The sequence below is a fragment of the Vombatus ursinus genome, unplaced genomic scaffold (genome assembly GCF_900497805.2).
Source record: "Vombatus ursinus unplaced genomic scaffold, bare-nosed wombat genome assembly UNPS02012179.1, whole genome shotgun sequence".
NCBI lineage: Eukaryota > Metazoa > Chordata > Mammalia > Diprotodontia > Vombatidae > Vombatus > Vombatus ursinus.
Window position 1 is genome coordinate 6,140,308 of NW_020951957.1, and position 6,317 is coordinate 6,146,624.

General features: G+C 36.1%; 1 pseudogene; it reads left to right on the plus strand.

The window, feature by feature from the left end:
* Positions 1-4,974: 4,974 nt before the first annotated feature.
* On the plus strand, positions 4,975-5,985 carry LOC114039660 (annotated as a pseudogene).
* Positions 5,986-6,317: the final 332 nt, after the last annotated feature.

Sequence of the window (6,317 nt, forward strand, 5' to 3'; positions counted from 1 at the left end):
CATGGAATTCACTTGCTTTTTACCTCTGTCTGGGAGAACACCCAGCTATAATCAAGAAAGAGCTCAGTCTACTGCACAAAACCTTTCCCATTCTACCTTTCTAATCTCTATTAGCTCTCTCTCCTAATTTATTTTGTATTTTCTTTATATGATCAAGGTTGCTATGAGGATCAAATGAAATAATGCTTGTAAATCATTTCTCGAATCTTAAAGTTCTATGTAAATGTGAACTAGTAGACAGAATGCCAAACATGCAGTCAGTAATATATAATTCTAGCCTGTCCTCAGACACACATATAGGCTCTGTGAACCCTAAGCAAGTTACCTAACCTACTGATGTCCCCAGACAACTTTTTAAAGAGTATATACACACACCACACACATATTTATGTGTGCATATATGTGTGTATGCTATATATATGAAGGGGGAGAGGGAGACAAAGAGAGACAGAAAGACAGATAGAGACAGAGAGACATAGACAGAGAGAGACAGAGAGAGAGAGATTTCAAGTTTCCTTGGAATAGGCGGTTTCCTCACTGGGAATTCCCTACACCAACATTCTTATAGATCCAGACCCAAATCAAAACAAAACACCTTTGAATATATTTTCTGCTATGTAGGAGGCAAACTCCCCAAAGGAGAACATTCCACCCTTTTTTTTCATACTACCCTCAGCATTTTAGCACAGTGTCATAAAATAATAAGTGCTTAATAAGTACATGATGACTTGTTTACTCAAATTCAATACTAATTTAGATTTATATAGCACTTTAATGCTGACAGATTATTTTCCTAATAATGGCTTTGTGAGGTTGGCAGTTCAAGCAATGGTTATTCCAGTTTTATAAGTTAGGAAATTGAGACTCACAAAAAGGTGTTATTTGCTCAGAGTCACATGGCTAATATGCAATAAAGCTGGGATGCAAATAGAGGATTCTCTTGACTATAGTTACTGCTTTATCATTGCATTTTACTATGATCTGCAAAAGCTTAAACACTTAATTGGCTTACATCTTATCAGGGTGGGAAACTAGGGGTAGGCAAGAATAACACTTTGGTTATGTTATAACTTAATATAAGTTAAGTATCATATAGATGGCATTATTATATAAGAAAATCAGACTTGAAAAAAAAACCTAAATATCCTGAATAAAAATCTGGAGTTTGATAAAAAGGAACACTATATGAAAGTGAAACAGAGATGCATCAAAAGTATTTCCTTATTAAATTCTCTCTGAGTGAACTGGTTGAATAGGGCAGGCCTAAATAGTACACTAATGCAGTCACATTTAGGAAAGTCAGGAAGTAGAAAACTTGCATAGGGATTTTTGGCTCAAACAGCCACTAAATTGAGGACTTTTCCCTCAACTAAATGAGGTAGATGTACTTTAATCCCTCTCCAGTACAGCAGATGGTGACTATGTCTCTCAGTGAGGGAGACTGCCACATCTAAAAAAATCAGCAATACCATTAAATTCAATGAGAATGTGATGGGTGTATGGAGCTATGTATTTTTTCCAGAAAATTTTACACCTCAAGAATTATTCATATGGAAATCTTATATGACTCATTTTAAACCAAATAGAACTGATTATAACTCTCCCTCAAATCTATTTCTCTGAATTTTCCTATTTTTTTCCCTGAAGGTACCACCATACTTCTTGTTACTCATCTTTGCAAATTCAGTCAGTCTGGACTCTACTCTTCCCTCAGTGAGGTGGGACAGCCTATCTCATTAGTTGCCAAGTCATTTTGATTCAGTCCTCACAATACCCCCTCATGAGTCTCCCCAATCACTTACCCATCACTCTAATTTTGTCTCTTATGCCCTTTAACTTGCACCATTGAAATAACTATCAAATTTAGTCGGTTGGCTCACTGAAGTGAGAGAAATTTTATATTTACGTCCCTGGAATCTAGCAGAGTACCTGGCATGTCCTTAAATATTTGTTGAACTAAATCAACTCTTCCTAAGGCACATGTCTGGTTTTGTTACTACTTAGCTCAAAAGTCTTCAGGGCTTACCTATGACCTTTAGAAGATAATCTCTGGACTTTCAGAATTCTTTATAATATGGGTCCAGAATGCCTTTCCAGTATTACTTTAAGTTATTAAATTTCTCACATTCTAAAACCCAGTTAAACTGATCTTATTGTTAGATCATCTATTAATTCAATATTCTATCTCCTATATCTCCGTTCTTTTTCTGAGATTGTCTATTATGCCTGGATTACCATTCTTTCCTTTTGCTACCTCTCTGAAATTAAACTTAGTTACCACTTATTCTACAAAGCTTTCTCTGTTCTCTAGTACACTCTGCTTGCAAATTCTTAATAATTATTTATGCCTTAAGTTACCTTATATTCATATTTGTGTGCCTAACATGTCTTTTTGAGGACAGGAATTGTTGGTTTTTTTTGTTTTGTTTTGTTTTTGTTTTTGTTTTTTGTTTTGTTTTATCTTTTTATCCCCAGTGTATAACACAGTACTCTGAATATATTATAGGTATTTTAAAATGGTTTTTTGTTGCTGTCATGATCATATGCAAGGAATTTTCATTTACTAATATAGAGTAAAATTGTTGACCACTTCTATGATTTAGCAGTAATGAAAAATCAGAATCCATTATTTTAGTTTCCTTATTTTGACCTACAGTGTGCATCTAGTTTGATAAACCATTTAAAATGATTATAGGACATATTGTACAGTTGGTCATTTTTTTCCTTCCCATAAATATAGTGTTTCTTATTCTGGATTTTAGAGAAAACCTTCAGAATGTCTAAATGTTCCAATTAGTGTCAACAGAGATGTCATTACTTGCATTCAAATGGAGTAATGCAATGAGATAAACAAGCCAAGAAAATCAAAGGATACCTTAGCCTAAAGGTCAAACAAATTTTTAAGATCTATTTTTCCCATAAAGGAGACTTGATCATGAGAGTTCATATTTCTAGCAAACATTATCTGTATATCAATTTAAGATATTTCCTCTATATTGATGTCATTGCAGTGGAAGCTTGGGATGCATCTTCCTCCCTCTCCCTCCCTATATTGCATATGATTTGATGTCCTTACCTCTCAGGATCTTGACATTCCAGTATGTCATCCACTCTATGAACCATACTAGTGCCTTGCCAGATGTGTAATCTAAGAGAAGTACTTTAATACAAAACACAGTGGGAGTTGGAATATTCTTGGAAATGTCAATTTAAGGAATTTCTAACTTTCATGGTTGTTTGCTTTCTCACAAATATCCAAGTACTTAAGTTTCCATTCTCAAGAAACTTTTATTTTTCCCATTGCGTTAGTCAATTAATTCATAGAATTATAGCATCTCAGAGATAACAACTATTTAGGACCACCTAGTCTTACCCAGAAATTAAAAAAAATAATTTCCTCTACACCATACAAAATAAATTGTCCTGCACTCTTTGCTTGACAGTCTCAAAGTGGAATCCTACCACTTCCCAAGACAGTTCACTCTACTTTTGTAATTCTTTATGACCTAAGCTCCTTTTTTACGTCAAAAGTAAATCCATCTCTCTCTAATTTGCACCATGGCCACTTTCCTTCTCCAACCAAAAACAAAAAACAACAACAAAAAGAAAAATAAAACTGAAATGATCTCCCCTTTATGTAATTTAGATCACTATAATAATCATGCATTTAGAATGTTATTTTTCTGTCAGATCTTGCTAATTCCATCCTATTCAATTCTATAAACATTTACTATGTACTTACTTTGATCAAAGTTCTCTGTGAAGTACTAAAGATAAAAAACCAATGGAAACATCCCTCAAGGAAATTATCTGCAAAGCAGATATACAGTAATTTAGGGAAAAAGACAGGAAGAATATGAACAATTGTGAGATCGTGAAAGAACTTATATGTAAGAGGTGTCAACTGTGTTGAGGTTTAAAACAAGCTATTGATAGCAAATGACTCAAGTAATGAAGAAGAGTATTCCAAGCATAGAGGATAGGGCATTGTGAAAAACCCAGGAGATGGGACATTCCAGATGCAGATGGCATAATCACTCAAATTTCATCTGAAAAGTTTCAAATTAGTGAATGAGGTTAAGGGTTGTCCATGAGGTATAGCTAAATTGAATTATAGCAACACCGCAGCAACATGTTACATTTCCTTAGGCTTTTAAAGTTTACAAAATACTGTCACAACAAAGACTCTTGAATATACCAGTATCATACAAATTTTAACATTTGTGTTTAATATTTAGTTCCTTTAAAATTTTTACCATAATAAGAAAGGAAAGGTGGTAAAAGCTCTGGGTCTAGGCAAACTGTAGAAAATTTCATGGATCAAATAGATCTCAAATCCTTATCTGAGCAGGATGTGCTGATTAAGGCAATTTGAAATTAATATTTAAAATTCCAGATCCTCTCTACTTGTTGTAATAGTGACTATTCTGGCTCCCACTGTCTAATAGGCAGACATTTTATATTGTACCTCTCACCTCAGGGTTCTCTGGTACTCTGATGGGGGTTTTGAGGGTGTCTAGTTCCTCAATGACTGACTTGTCTTCCCTCAATTTCAGAGTGCAATTAATACCACAAGACATAGAGTCTTGTGGTATTATCCTGGAACTAGGTAGGTCTCTGCCATCTTCTACATGGGTGTATCCATCTTAGGTGATTTGAGTATGCCCAACAAATATGTGTTACTTTCTTATATTTAGGAACCAGAAGATCAAGTATCAGAAAAGCTCAGGTTCAAGCCCCTGCCCTGACACTTACTACCAGTGTGACATTCAGCAAGTCACTTCAGTTCACAGTCTCAGTTTCTTGATCTTAAAAATGAGGACCTAGGAGGACCTGTTAACTGAAGGTTGCATTACTTCAGGAGACTAGGGTCACAGGTGTTCTCCCCGCGGCTGGGGCGGCGGGGGAATCAGAGCCAGACTGAGCGAACAGTGCTGAGGAGGTGGGGGCGCAGGGAGGGCCTGTGGCATCTCCGCAGCAATGGCGGTTTCAGGGAGCTACCAAGCCCAGAAGAACTGGGAACTGTCCAACAATATGCAGGAAGCCCAGAGCATCCACGAGATCTACAAGTACGACAAGAAGCAGCAGCAGAAATCCTGGCGGCCAAGCCCTGGACTAAGGATCACCATTACATTGAGTACTGCAAGACCTCAGCCTTAGCCCTATTGAAAATGGTGATGCATGCTAGATCAGGAGGCAACTTAGAAGTGATGGGTTTCATGCTCGGGAAAGTGGATGATGAAACCATGATCATTATGGACAGTTTCGCTTTACCAGTAGAGGGCACAAAAACTCGAGTTAATGCCCAAGCTGCTCCATATGAATATATGGCAGCATATATAGAAAATGCAAAACAGGTGAGTCGACTTGAAAATGCAATTGACTGGTATCACAGCCACCCTGGCTATCGTTGTTGGCTCTCTGGAATTGATGTTAGCACCCAAATGTTCAATCAGCAGTTTCAAGAACCATTTGTAGCGGTGGTTATTGATCCAACAAGAACAGTATCTTCAGGAAAAGTGAATTTTGGTGTCTTTAGGACCCACCCAAAGGACTATAAACCACCAGATGAAGGTCCCTCTGAGTACAGGACTATTCTGCTTAATAAAATAGAAGAGTTTGGAGTACATTGCAAACAGTACTATGCTTTAGAAGTCTCTTACTTTAAATCATCTTTGGATCACAAATTGCTTGAACTGCTGTGGGACATATATTGGGTAAATACTATTGAGTTCTTCCAGATTACTTACGAATGCAGACTATACCACTGGACAAGTCTTGGATTTGTCTGAAAAACTAGAACAGTCAGAAGCCCAGCTTGGATGAGGGAGTTTCATGTTGGGTTTAGAAACACACGACTGAAAGTCAGAAGACAAACTTGCTAAAGCAACAAGAGACCGCTGTAAGGCCACCATAGAAGTTATCCATGGATTGATATCTCAGGTTATTAAGGATAAACTTTTCAACTAAATTAGTATTTCTTAAAGAATGGCGTTGAGTACTTACTCATTTATGCCTTCTTAAAGGTATTTCCTTTGTTTGACAGCTAGTATGAGAAAAATACTCAAGTTAACACTTTAAAATTGGTCATCAAAAATCTGATTTGCAGAACAAAGTGCTTTGAAATTCTATTAGTTGTATTGAAAAATATTCCAGAAGATTGCTTTGGGAAACTTCTTAAGAAGAAACTAAAGAATTGTCACTTAAATATTGGTTTTTAGTTATTTATACTGATCACTGAGCTATAATAAAAGTTTCTTTAAAATGAAAAAAAAATGAAGACCTAAACTAAACAAATTCTGAGGTTCCTATTACTT